The sequence below is a fragment of the Dipodomys merriami genome, unplaced genomic scaffold (genome assembly GCF_024711535.1).
Source record: "Dipodomys merriami isolate MVZ:Mamm:240054 unplaced genomic scaffold, mDipMer1.0.p SCAF_25, whole genome shotgun sequence".
Lineage (NCBI taxonomy): Eukaryota > Metazoa > Chordata > Mammalia > Rodentia > Heteromyidae > Dipodomys > Dipodomys merriami.
Window position 1 is genome coordinate 21,473,201 of NW_027203937.1, and position 15,166 is coordinate 21,488,366.

The window sequence follows — 15,166 nt, forward strand, 5'->3', positions numbered from 1 at the left end:
TTAAATGGGAAAAGTACTGTTGCTTCATAGAATCTGTGAGGAATATGTAAATGAGCTTAAAAGAGAAATAAATAAGTTTCAGCTACGCAAAGTGTAGTTTAATAGTCATTTTTGTAATAGATCAGCTCTTCTTAGTTTAAGTCCTCCACTTTTTCACTGAGGCCACAATGTAGTACAGAGGCAACAGGCAGGATGCAAGTACATGATGTACCCTTTTGGAAAACAGTGAGCAGTGAGGGCAGGCAAAGTCCAATTTACCAGAATGGGTTTCTGATGCTGAAGAAAACCATAGATGCTGGTAGGCTCCAGGCACTGGTATTCCGAAACCAAATGGAAGAGAAGGCCTACTCAGACCTCTGAGAGAATGGAGGTGAGGAAAAGCATGAGTAATGAAATGGAGCCAGTGCAACCCTGTAAATTGTCTCAATGCCTCTGATCACAAGCATTTACACTCAGGGTAGAGCTGGATGTAGTGCAGAAGGCTGTTGGGGCTGTTAATCTAATATATAAAAACTGATCTGATGATGTTGATAGTAGAGCATGTAGATCATAGCCCAGACATGATAGAAATCTTGGCAGGAGAAGGGGTGCACTCCCCAAATTTCATCTCTGAACACAGATGCTTAACCCACTTAATATATACAGCCAAAATGACTGATGTTGAGATGGGCATTCCAGAAAGACAAAAGGGATTTGATGTCTTTATTTTGAAATGTCAGTTAAGAAGTCTGAAATATTTATGTTCATAAGAGTCTAAAAACTTCAATGTAGGGAATGAAAGATAGTAACTACATGAAGAAATAAAAATTAAAGTTCTTGCTGGATGTCAGGGGCTTATACCTGTGATCCTAACTTATTCAGGAGATTGAGATCTGAAGATCTCAGTTTGAAGCCAACCCACCCAGGAAAGTCCATGAGACTTTTCTCCAATTAACCACCAAAAAGTCTGAACTGGTCACTAGGTTTGAGCAAAAAAGTTCAGGGATGATGCCCAGGCTCTTCAGTAAATGGTGCTGGCAAAATTGGTTAACTACATGTAGAAAACTAAAGCTAGATCCTTATATATCACCCTGCACCAGAATCAACTCCAAATGGATCAAAGACCTTGAACTCAAAGCAGACACTCTGAAAACATTACAGGATGGAATAGGAGAAACCCTAGGTCTCCTTGGCTCAGGCCGAAATTTTCTGAATAGAGACCCGGAAGCACAACAAATCAAAGAAAGGTTGGACAAATGGGATTGCATAAGATTGCAGAGCTTCTGCAGGGCAAATGACATAGCTAGCAAGATCAATAGAAAGCCCACCGATTGGGAGAAGATCTTTACTAGCCATACAACGGACAAGGGTCTCATATCTAAAATATACTTGGAACTCAAAAAATTTAACCACCCAACAACAAATCCTCAAAGAAACAACTGCCCAATAAATAAGTGGGCAAAAGACTTAAAGAGAAGCTTCTCTGAAGAAGAAAGAAGGATGGCCAATAGACACATGAAGAAATGTTCAACATCCCTAGCCATAAAAGAAATGCAAATCAAAACAACATTGAGATATCACCTCACTCCAGTTAGAACAGCAAAAATCAAGAACTCTAACAACAACAGATGCTGGAGGGGATGTGGACAGAAAGGAACCTTACTTCATTGGTGGTGGGAATGTAAACTTGTTCAACCACTTTGGAAAGCAGTATGGAGGTTCCTCAAAAGACTTCACATAGATCTCCCCTATGATCCAGCAATCCCACTTTTGGGCATTTACCCAAATGTTTACAAACAAGACCACACTAAAGCTACCAGCACAACTATGTTTATTGCAGCATTATTTACCATAGCTAAGATATGGAACCAACCCAGATGCCCCTCAGTAGATGAATGGATCAAGAAAATGTGGTATATATACACAATGGAATTCTATGCCTCCATCAGAAAGAATGACATTTCCCCATTTGTTAGGAAATGGAAAGGTTTGGAAAAAATTATATTAAGTGAAGTAAGCCGGGCCCAAAGAAGCATAGGTCCCATGGTTTCCCTTATTTGCAATATCTAGTATAGGTATGAGTCAAGCGGAAAAGGTCAGATAATGTGATGTTAGGAAAATGAACCCTTAAATATGTATTTTAATATTTTCGTTTCTTTCATGCATGTGTTTCTAACGCATTTATTAAGATTATTTCTTTGTTGCTTTGTATGTCCCTCCCCCACAGTGTAACCCCCGCTTTCACTATATTTGATGTCAGTATAACATGTGGAGGAGATGGGGACAAACAAGTCGTTTAAGGATTCAGGTGGACCTGTTGCAACAATGAGAAGTACAAAATGTCATGTCAAAACCAGTTTTACAATGTCGGTGTGGGGGGGGAGGGGGGTATAATTGGGTGGGGGGAGGGGGGAGGCTGGGAAGGGAGGTGAAGGGTAAACAAAGGAGGAGGCTGCAATGCTTGGTAAGAAATGTATGCATTATCCTGCCCATGTAATTGTAGCCCCTCTGTACAGTATGTTCTCAAATAAAATAAAATTAAATTAAAAAAAAAAAAGACTAAAAGCAAAATAAAACCTTTCCATCTTTTCTTTAGTAAAACAATAGATTTGAGAGAAAAATGGAGAAATAAGTAATTTTAATGTACTAAATATGGTCAGAATCAATATTTGTAGGTAGTATAGGCACAGAAAGACAGGACACCAGGAACATAGTGAAGCTGCTAGGGACTTTATAACCAAATCTTCCATGTTTTTCAGTTCCACAGTGGAACAGTAAACGGAACAGCATAGGACCATAGACCAGTCCAGGGCAGTAATGAGATGTATTTTGCATAGACTAGTCCAGGGCACTAATGAGATGTATTTCACAAACCACTGGATGTGAAGAGATAAGTAAACAGAAGACAAGAAAAAAAAAGAAAATCTTTTCATCCAAATTTAGATTATAAATCAGAATTCAAAAATGTGAAGACATTGTTAAGAAAATAGTTTACAAAATCAACAAGTGAAAAACGATTCGTTATAAATTATTATATGTGTTAAACATACAGTTATAAAACTGGTGTATTGAGTGTATTCATGGAGATAAAAGTGCTCAGTGTGATGGTACACATCGGGAAGGCTAAGGCAGGAAAATCTCGAGCTTGAGGACATAGGCTATTATAGCAAGTCCCAAATCAGCTTAGGCTGGAAGACTGTCTTAAGAAAAAAACTAAAGAGGCAAATGAAGATGAAGTTTCCATTATACAAATAAAAAAATAAATGATGCAACAAAATGAAGATGAGACAGATAATTTTACGTAGAAATTAAAACATCTTGGAAGTGAAGACTGTCGTGACTGAAGAAGCAAAACTAATAAAATCTCCAGCAAATGAAGTCATTGTATTCAATGTACATTATGTAAAAACACAACTGTGTCACTTGTGGGGAGGGATAGGAGAGGGAGATGCATTGTACTCATAACCTGACTTAATAAAATTGTAACCTCTTCATACAGCTGCTTAACAACAACAAAAATCCCCGCCAGAGTAGACTTAGCTGAGAGGAAGTTGGGTAATTGTAGATATTCAGAAAGTGGTTCAAAGAGGAAAAAGATTAAAAAGCACATTTGCATAATCAAGAGATAAAAAGACAAAGATAATTAGCTTTTGACATTTCTATTCAACTTCATACTGGAGATCCAGTCTTGGCAACTAGGGAGAAAAAAAAAAAAAAACAACTATCTAGAAATCCAATGCAATACCTGTCAATTTCCCAACAACATCCTTTAGTGAAATAGAAGGAGCAATCCAAAAATTCATATGGAATAATAGAAGATCCCAAAAAGCAAAAAAAAAAATCCTTAGCAGGAAGAACAGTACTAGAGGAATATTAATACCAAACTTCAAACTATTATAAAGCTATAGTTATGAAAAGCAAACAAACAAAAATGATGAGACAAAGGGGGAACCAGTGCAACAATGATACTCACAAGACAATATGTTGGAAATAATCTGGGCAGATGGGGGGAAGGGAAAGTGGGAGAAAAATGAGGAGGGGGCAACAAGTTTGACAAGAAGTGTACTCACTACCTTACTTATGTACCTGTAGCCCCTATGTACATCACCTTGACAATAAAATTAAAATTAAAAAAGCAAACAAACATCTTGGTACTGGCACATGAACATTCCTGAGGACCAATGGAATAGAATTAAAGACTCAGAAATGAACCCACGGAGCTATGGCACCTAATCTTTGATAAGGGAGCCAAATAAAACAGGATAAAAGAAAGACAGCTTCTTCAACAAATGGCGCTGGCAGAATTGGCTACACACACGCAGAAAATTGAAGTTGGATCCTCATATATCACCCTGCACTATTCCAAATGGATAAAAGACCTCAAGGTAAGATTAGGTACCCTGAAAATATTACAGGAAGGAATAGAAACACTAGGGATCCTTGGTACAGGTCAAAACTTTTTAATAAAGACCTGGACTAAATGTGGTATATATACACAATGGAATTCTATGCCTCCATCAGAAAGAATGACATTGTCCCATTTGTTAGGAAATGGAAAGACTTGGAAAAAATTATATTAAGTGAAGTAAGCCAGGCCCAAAGAAACATAGGTCCCATGGTTTCCCTTATTTGCAATAACTGGTATATATCTGAGTCAAGCAGAAAAGGTCAGATAAGTTGATGTTAGGGCAATGAACCCTAAGATATGGATTCAAATGTTTTTTTCTTTCATGTGATTGTTTATAACACATTTATAAGATTATTTCTTTGTTTCTTTGTATGTCCTTCCCCCATGGTATAACCCCTGCTTTCACTGTATTTGATGTCGGTATAATTTGTAGAGGGGAAGGGAAAAAACAAATCATTTAAATAGGGATACAGGTGGACCCATTGCAACAATGAGGTGTACAAGTTGTTATGTCCAAAACCAACTTTACAACTTTGGTGCGGGGGGGGGGGGGGGGCGGGGGGGGCAAGAGGGAGGATGGGAAAGGATGGGAAGGGGAAACAAAGGAGGAGGCTACAATGCTTGATAAGTGCAATGCTTGATAAGAAATATACTCATTATCTTGCCCATGTAATTTTAACCCCTCTGTACAGTATTTTCACAATTGAAAAAATAAAAAAGAAAAGCAAAAAAAAAAAAAAAAAGACCCGGACCAAGAAACGTAACAAATAAAGGTTGGGTAAATGTGATTGAATTAAACTGCAAAGCTTCTGCATGACAAAGGACATGACTAACAAGATAAATAGCCCATAGATTGGGAGAAGGTCTTCACTAGCTATTACATATTATATATCATACTTCTTACTTATCAAAAATATACCTAGAGCTCAAAAATTACTCCCTCCCAGAAAAAGACAAATCCTCAGAGAAACAACCACCTCATTAATAAGTAGGCTAAAGACTTAAAAAGAGATGTCTCTGAAGAAGAAATAATAGCCAATAGACAAATGAAGAAACGTCCAACTACTCTGGCCATAAAAGAAATGCTGGAGGCGATGTGGCCAAAAGGGAACACTATTACACTGTTCGTGGAAGTGTACACTTGTTCAGCCACTATGGAAAGCAGTATGGAGGTTCCTCAAAAGGCTAAACATAGAGCTGCCGTATGACCCAGCAATCCCACTCCTGGGTATTTATCCAAATGACCACAAGCAAGGCCACACTAATGCTACAAGCACAACTATGTTCACTGCAGCATTATTTACCATAGCTAAGATATGGGATCAACCCAGATGCCCCTCAGTAGATGAATGGATCAAGAAAATGTGGTATATATGCACAATGGAATTTTTTGGAATTTCCTAAGGAAATGGAAAGACTTGGAAAAAAATCTTATTAAGTGAAGTAAGCCAGACCCAAATGGTTTCCCTCATTTGTAATAATTAGCATATGTCTAGGATAGTTCTAGCAGAGGAACACAATAGCAGAGTAGGTATGTACATATGACCCTATAAAATGATGCTAATTGAAATGAACTCCATGATATGGAAACAAGTGGTTTTATTTTTATTTTTTAGTGTACTATTTACAGTTAATCCTTTTTTCTTTCTTTCTTTTCCTTTTGTTTATCCCCTGTTGTCACTTTTTGATTTTGGTATCCTTTGTCTCATATATAAGTTTATCTGATTTAGGGATGAGGGGGGAATCAGAAATAGTGAAACAAAGGAGAGAGTGTGAACCAATGCAGCAGTGATACTCACAAGACACTATTGTTGGAAATGAACTTTACAACTTGGCAGGGAGAGGAGGAGAAGGGAGAGGGAAAGAGGGAGAAAACCAGGGGGGAGGTAACAATGTTTCAGAAGAATTGTACTCATTCCCTTATGTACGTAACTGTAACCCCTTTGTGCATCACCTTCACAATTTAAAAGAAAAAGAAAAAACATCTATACATATTGGAAGAAAAAAAAAATATATGTTCTAAAATGAAATATCTTGTATGTCAAAATTCTGGGAACCCAGACAAATAGAAAACTATTAGAACTAATGAACCAGTTTTAAAACAGATGCAAGATTGATACTAAAATCATTTTTAATATAGATTGGCAATGATCATCTGAACATGAAATTAAGAAAACAATTCCATTTATGGTAATATCAGAAAAGACAATTTTTACTTTAGAGCTTTACTTCAAAGTAAATGTTTTTAAAAGAAATATATAATAAAAAATAAATATAACTCTGTTCCCTGAAAACTACTTCACATCCTAAATGACAATACGGGCATTGGTTAGACATCATAAACCAATGAACCTGAGAGTCCTGAATGAAAATCATGCATTTTTTGCAACTAATTTTCAGAAAGGACATCAAGACTGTCCACTTGGGGAAAAATTGTCTTCTGAACAAATGGGACTGGGACAAAAAGAATCTGCCTTATAAAATTTGAATTTTATGCAAAAATAATCTCTAAATCACTTAAAAACCCATCTGTTAAAAAAAAAACACTGTAAAATTAGAAGAAAGAATAGCAGTGCACCTTGGATTAGGTAATGTTTCCTTGGGTTACCTAAAGCACACACAATAGAAGACAAAGCAAATAATTTGAACTTGCTTTAAATTAAAAAAAAAGTTTGTGATTCAAAGACCAATCTGAAAAATTAGGTAAATCACAAAATGGGAGAAAATATTTACAAATTATACCTTGACAAGGTTATCTGAACCTATGTACACAACAAGAATAAAACTGACATTGGGGCCGGGTGCCAGTGGCTCATGCCTGTAATCCTCAGGAGGCTGAGACCTGAGGATGGCAATTCAAAGCTAGCTCAGGAAAGTCTATAAGACTCATCTCCAATTAACCTCCAGAAAACTGGAAGTGTTGCTGTGGCTCAACGTGGTAGAGTGCTAGCCTTCACTCCCAGATACTGTAAGTCCCACAATCAGCCACCAAAAAAGGTGACATTACATTCTTAAAATCAGCATCATTGAGTACAAGAAGACACATCCTAACTGGATGATGTTGAAGGCCTTTCCTTTTGGCACAGAGTCAGGAAAAATACTGCATGTTCTCATAGGGAAAAATTCATTCCAAATCAATCCATTGACTCATAAAATACCCAGAGAATACTTTCTCATAGAACCCACTAATCCAGTTCTCAAATTCTTAATGGGAAATAAGGACCAAAAATAGAAAAGCACACTTAATAAGATATGACTTGTTATTGATGTGAGATTAATTTATATTCATTTTTAACTCAGAAAGAATAAACAATATAATGGGTTTATTTTTCTAATTTATTAATCATAGAAAGACATGATATATTTAAACATTGAAATATTGAAAACATTCTGCCAAATATTTACAAGTATCTACAGAGAGTAATTAGTTAAATTCATACATTAAATATATTAAATTCATCAAAACATTTAAATGTTGATTACAAACTTAAACACTTCTAAATCCTTCATTAGGATCCCTTTGAATATATCAGAGCTACTTAAATGCTCTCAAATCTGTCAATGACAAAATGATTATAGACCTAAGCAGATAGTTGGCAAAACCCAAGTATAGAGTATTTGTGCCAGGGATTTATAAATTACTTCTTTTCATTATATATTTAGTCTGTTAAACATAATATTTTGATACAGGAAGAAACTTGGCAGACCCATTCTCTTGCATAGTAAGTTTTGTGTGCTAAGATCACCTGAAATCTACTTCTTAGCAAATTTCAGGATAGGATACAGTATTCTTAACTGATTTCAACTTGACCTACATCTTCCCCTGCCATGTCAACTCCTCTACCTCTGGTAACCATCCATCTACGGGCTTCTATGCCTTCAGTTTTTGTGCCCAGCTTATGTTGCATATCAAATGGCTTTCAGATTTATCCATGTGGTTTCTAAGAGAGGATTTCCTTTTTCCCCGTTATTATAAAGGTGATAGACAGATGGTCTTTTTGGACCCCTTCCCTTGTTCTCTCCCTTCCTATCCCTCCTCCCCACAAGTTATATAGCTTTTTCAACCTAGTGTCTAGTGAGTTCCATGACTGCATTTGTTCACACTTTGTTTCTCCAGAGGATTTCTTTTAAAGGATAAATAATATTTCTTTGTATGCATATACTATTTTCTTTTTTTATTGTGAAAATACCATACAGAGGACTTACAATTACATGGGCAAGATAACGAGTACATTTCTTAGCAAGCATTGTTGCCTCCTCTTTGTTTCCCCTTCCCATTTCTTCCCATACTATTTTCTTTATTCATTCATTTGTTGGTGGATATTTAGGTTGCTGACATGTCTTAGTTATTTTAAACAATGCTACTGGAAGTGGTGCTGTGGCTCAAGTGGTAGAGCACTTGCCTTGAGTTGAAGAGCTTAGGGATAGTGCCCAGGCCCAGAGTTTAAGCCCCACGACTGACAAAAATAAGTAGATAAATAAAAATCATGCTACAATGAAGAAAGGAGTACAGATATCTCTACCAGGTACAGATTTCACCCCCTCTAGAAACATACCTAGAAGAGCAATTCCTGCATTTAAAATTTTTATAAATGTAAAATTTTTGTAAATCTATACTGTTTGCCTCATGACTATACCAGTGTACTTTCCAAACAAATGATATGCAAGGCATCTCTTTTCTCCACATCCTACCAATATTTTTTATTTCTTGTCTTCTTGATAATAACTTAGCCTTTTTGAAGTGCTATCTCATTCTACCTTGGCATACATTTTGTATATTTATTGTATACTTCAGGATTATTTTATACTGTTCTTATGAAAATTGCTTTCAAAGTGAAGTTTAATATTTTAATTTCCTAAGTGTTTGTTACTTTTTCAGACCTCAGATTAAAGAGGTGCTATGTAGCAGTACATGAGATTACTTAAATAGCTTAAATTGTCTGGGATGTGTGATGCTGAGTTTCTTTTTGTACTAAAGCTTTATTTGCTATATAATGAGGTTTTCTTCATCTCAGCCTATCATATTGATTATGACACTGCTCTTTTTGCCAGAATTACATTATTTAAGATTTATAGCCACATATCTGCCTATTGTTCTGTTTATCAACTGCATCATAAGCATTTGGTTTAATATTTTCTCTTAGATTTATAAGAAGAAATCTAAATCATTGAAACATTCTGATGTTAGCTAAAAGGTCAGAATAGGCCCATAAATAGACTCAAGCAGATATATGGATACCTATTTTATTGACGTTACTAATCAGTATGGGAAATGATGATCTATGAAATATCTGAATCTAGGAAATTGGCATCCCTACAAAATGAGCTTATTATCACACCATACATAAGGTAATTAATGTTTTGTGCATTAAGTTTGTAAAGCATAAATGAGCAATGTGAGGAAATATATAGATTATGACATTGAGATAGGAAAAGATTTCTTAACATAAAAGTTAATATGACAAAGAATAGTATTGATACATTTCATTGTATTGATACTTAAAATTCTCCACAACATACAGCACCAAATTCATGTTTCATCAAACAAACTAGACACAATACAGTGACAACAGAAAGTAGTCCTTTTATACCAGCACACATTCATACCTGCGTTTTGACTTGATCTCCTAAATCCCTGTACCAGATTTCAGCAAATGTGTCTAGTTTGGGGCCACTATGAGGAGGCAAAATACACTTTTTAAATTGTTGGCAGTTAAAATAAGTTTTCTGTAATGTATAACTCTCCATAATTCATATTAATTGTGGTGTTTACCTCATTCCCACACTGAGCTTTGTTTCCAGCCTGGAAACATGCATGATGCCTCTCTCTTGCTTCTTCTGGCTTCTTTTGGCTTCTCCTCCTCCATGGAGGAGTGAGGAGAAAGGGGAAATGGGGACAAATACAGGCCCAATGTCTGAACTCAGCTGAGAAGTTAAGGGTTGCTGGGAATGCTTCTAAATATACAGGTGTCTGAGCTGACAGTAGACCTCTTCAGAGAACACCACATCTGACAGGTAAGTTCTTCTTTAGCACCCAGTTCTCTAACACATTTTTTTTCATTTTTGATCAGAACTGCTTGAAATAAAATTTACTGACTTAACTATATCTCTTTAAAGCACAACCTGGAACAATGTCACAGATAATGAATCCAAATATGGAAAACTCAGTAGATGTGTGGTGGATCTTGTCAACATGTAGATCTCAATGAAATGGTACACAGTTGACACCAACATGTGAACTGTACTCATGAAACACGTGTCCCCATGACTAAACTCCTGCACATCAGTAAGTCAGTGATCAGTGCAAAAAAAGTTGTTTGATTACACAACTGGTAGCTCAACACTATACTAATTGAAAAGTCATTTGAATTAACCTTGTTTTTGTCTTAATTGCAGAATGAGTTGGCATGATTTTCAAAGGAGTAACTTATTATTCAAAAATTCAATTATAAATAAAAGGACATATTCTAAGAGGAGCCAAAGATGTAACAAAGAAAGCTGGCAGAAGCTTCATTCTGTCAAGATTACAGAATATAATTAAAAAAATTGGATCACCATGCTTAAGATTGAGCAATCTTCCCTTGCAAAAATGATAGGAAAACTCATTGTGATTTCAATAAATAATCAAAGACCATACGGAAAAAGTACAGGGAAAGAATTAAAGATGTGTATTTGAAAAAAAAATTTTCTGGCAAGTTGTGGTTATTGTATAAGCTTTAAAAATTATAATTTTGATTCTTTCATTCTAAGTACTTGTAAGAAGTAATTTTTTCATTCTAAGTAGTTTTTTTCATTTTTTTTCATTTTTTCATTCTAAGTAGTTCTTGTAAGAAGTTTGGGATTTTAATATTGTATCGTTTTCTTTTAAGAGAGGGGTACAAATGTTAACTGGCATACCAGAAATCTTGGATCCACTACTCTTTTGCAGAAAAATTAGAAAAATCTGCGAGAAAATATTGCCACATAGTAGGTGACTGACAAGAATAATACACAAGACAAATCAAGAGCTAATTAGAGCCGAAATGAGATGAATATCTATAAAGTCTGTTGTTTGTACCATGATAGGGCAGTAACGACAGGACTTTTTTATGATATGCCAGTACTAAAAAACAGAAAATGCAGAGCTGGCAACTGTGGCTCATGCCTGTAATCCTAGCTATTCAGAAGGCTGAGATCTGAGGACTGTTCTTTGGAGACATCCCAGGCAGGAAGTTTATGGGACGCTTATCTCCAATTAACCACCAAAAATCTAAAAGTGGAACTATTGTGCAAGTGAGTGAAAAAGCTAAAGGACAGTACCCAGGCCTTGACTTCAAGGCCCAGTGCAACACACACACACAACCAGAAAATTAGTGTTTCCAATATTACATCATTTATATACATGTCAAATAGCCTCATTTGATGTATGATATGATTCCTACCCAGAGAAGTAGTTTAGACTATTCAGCTGATTATAAAGCTAAATCAATCTTTCTCCAGAGGTTAAAAGCAAACCAGAAATTAAACACACACATACACCACCAACAACAACAACAATGCAGGTGGGAAGCTATGTTTCAGAGGCACCAAATCTCTTCCATCTTCACCCTGACTATAAAGTGAAGGTTACCCGCTCACTCATGGGTTAGTCTCATATCCAGTAGAATCCCTATTTTCCACTTAATTTAGGAAAATTCGTTGTGACAGTCTGACGACAATGAAAATTAAAACAAGCCAGAGATGAAAGAAACTCCTTGTTATTGGTTGAAAATGTATGTTCATAACTTTGGTGGGATTAGCTGGGTCCCAGGAGCTCATGCCTGTAATCGTAGCTAATTAAGCTGAGGATCTTAGTTCAAAGCCAGCCATGGCAGGAAAGTCCATGAAACTTTTATCTCCAAATAACCACCAAAAAGTCAGAAGTGGAGCTGTGGTCCAAGTGTAGAGTGCTAGCTTTGAGCCAAAAAGGCTCAGAAACAGTGCCTAAGTCCTGGTTCAAATACTAGGACCAGTGTTTACACACATGTATACACACACAGTCACACACATATAACCTTTAGTGGGAAGGAACAAAGTATAGTAGTGAATTTACAACCTCTAAAAATTACTCTTCAAAGCAGAGCACCATAGGCAGCTCCACTGTTGGTGGGTGTAGCAGCTGCATCCCACAAGTAGGCATATGGAAAACTCCAATGATATTTACTCCAGAATGCTCCATGAAATGTGAAGTACCTGGCTGATGCAACAGCCAGAAGCTCTGGCGATCCCAGTCTCCAGATAATGGAAACAAAAGGAAAAAATAATAAGACTTCTACCTTCAGTTCTTGATTCTCAATAATCAGTTTCTGGAAGTGTGTTTGCATGAACTGATGTTTTATAACATACAGAATTATACCACACCTCAGAAGATTTTTCTCACCTTGGTATTATTTGGATTTCCTATCAAGCTTTGAAATAATGGGAAGCACAGTAAGACTAGGGAGTTCTGGTTAAGAATTGTTATGTTTTAGGCTGGGCACTGGTGGCTCACGCCTTTAATTCTAGCTACTCAGGAGGCTGAGATCTGAGGATCGCGGTTCAAAACCAGCCCAGGCAGGAAAGTCTGTGAGACTCTTATCTCCAATAAACCACTAGAAAAACCAGAAGTGACACTGTGGCTCAAGTGATAGAGTGCGCCCTTGAGCTGAAGAGCACAGGGACAGCGCCCAAGCCCAGAGTTCAAGCCCCACAACCAATAACAACAACAAAATTGTTATGTTTCTTTTGTCACAAAATACATTCCTTGATTAGAAATAATATTGTGTAGTATAACTTGGCAATCAGTAAAACAGTCTGAAGCCCATAAGTGATAGTGATAAAATACTTGGTTCAGAGAAGACAACTTTAAGTCTAATTAACCTCTTCCCACATTATGATGGAATAAATTCAGTCTAATTAATTCATCTTGCTACTAGGTAGCAAGGACCTTCCAAAGAAGGAGCCATGACACAGCTTAACATTGACTTCCATCATTAGTAGATAATTAACAGTGATGATAGCTGTAAAGATATGTATAGCTAAACTCAAGTGTAGCTTATATCACTTGTCATATTCTTTCCTGCCTTGATGTTGACATGAATCACAGATTAGATTATCAGAAAAGTACATCTTTATTTGAACATGTGGATATCTGCATTTATCTAAATGTCAATGTCAGTGGAAACACTAGAGAATTCATCAATATTGGAAATAAAACACAAATAACTTTTGTAACTCTTACCATTTCATATTGTGTATTAAAACAGTACAAGTATGCGGGACACAGTGGTGGCTGTGCCTTTGGTGCTAGCTCTGTGGAGGATCTCTGAGGGAGGATCATAAATGCCCAGGAGTTCAAAGGCAACCTGGACAACATAGTGAAACTCCATCTCAAAGACAACAATAAACAAAAATAGAAATTTTAGTCTTGTTGCAAAAATTATGAAAACAATATTTTTGTAAATATGTACCAAGAAAATAATAAAGACCAAGGAAAGTAATAAAAAAGGAATAAGTTGAATAACTGGGTACACAATCTACTCAGATTGATAGATCTTATATGTACATGTAGCAATAAGCACTAATAGGAAAGTATAACAAAAACATAACAAATCAATTAAAATTGCCAGCTCTTTATAACAGGAATAATGAAATTTATAAAATGTAAAATTTTTTACCAAGCACCATAAATAAACAGGCCCATATTGTTCCACCATAGACTTTGTATAAGCAATAAACATCCTGTGTCTGCAGTTCCATGAAATCCCAACAAAATTTATCTTCAACTTTACAAAACAATTACAAAAATACCTAAGTTAAAATACTGAAAAATAATCTGAGAAAGAGCATGGCTTGCCTTAGCTGAGATTAAAATACATTATAAAATTAGAGCTATCAAAAATATGTATTACCGGTGTATAACAACAAAGGAGAATGGGAAGTGTACAACTCCATACTTGAACCAAGTGTATAGGGGAAACATATTTCCAGTAAAATTAGACTGTTTAATACGTTTGACAAATAATTAGTAGGATGATGAATATTCAGATAAATAGCCATTCCAAGAAAATATGGATTGCTACCTCATATCAAATAAACTATTGCTGATATCACAAAATACTAATAAATTAGTAAGTATTTTTATAGTCTTGGTTTGAGAATAAACTTTCTAAGTTTGTCTTAAGCCTCAGAAAACAGAAAAAGCTTAATGCTTTAAAGAAAATGAAGCTTAACCAGGCGCCCAGTGGCTCATGTCTGTAATCTTAGATACTCAGAAGGCTGAAGTCTGAGAATCTCATGGCTCAAAGGTAGCCCAGGCAGGAAAGTCCAGAAGCCTCTTATCTCCAATTAATCACCAGAAAAGCATAAAGTGAAACTGTGGCTCAAGTGGTCCAGCACTAGCTTTGAGCACAAAAGCTCAGGAACAATGCTCAGGACCTGAGTTCCAGAGAGTGTGAGAGGGAGAAAGAGGTAAACATGGAAGGACCTAGGGAAGGGAAGAGGGAGTGGAGGAGGGTAAGAAGAGAGAGGGGAGTGGAAGGGAGAGGAGAGGGGAGGGGGAGAAGAGGTAGAAGGAAAAGAGAGAGGAGAGAAGGGAGAGAAACTTGAAAAAAAAATATCATGAAAAGCTGGGAAGTCAAAGACAAATTGGAAAACTATTTGCAGCAAAACTATAACATATGAAAAATAGTCTCATGAATAAAGAAATGCTATAAAATGTGAATAGTCTTTTCCCTTATCAAGCTGACAAAGATTGAAATTATTGACAGACTCCAACTTGCA

The 15,166-nt window shown here is 36.1% G+C and overlaps 1 long non-coding RNA gene across 3 annotated transcripts in view; it reads left to right on the forward strand.

Annotated features, from left to right (window-relative positions):
- The window catches only part of LOC138836492 (uncharacterized), a 77,745-nt gene extending 66,704 nt beyond the window's left edge, over nt 1–11,041 (forward strand). For all 3 annotated transcript variants that reach the window (XR_011374955.1, XR_011374956.1, XR_011374957.1), the window contains 2 exons: nt 10,505–10,673; nt 10,784–11,041. This is a non-coding gene — a long non-coding RNA (uncharacterized lncRNA). The remainder of the gene's footprint in view (nt 1–10,504; nt 10,674–10,783) is intronic.
- The last annotated feature ends 4,125 nt before the right edge of the window (nt 11,042–15,166 follow it).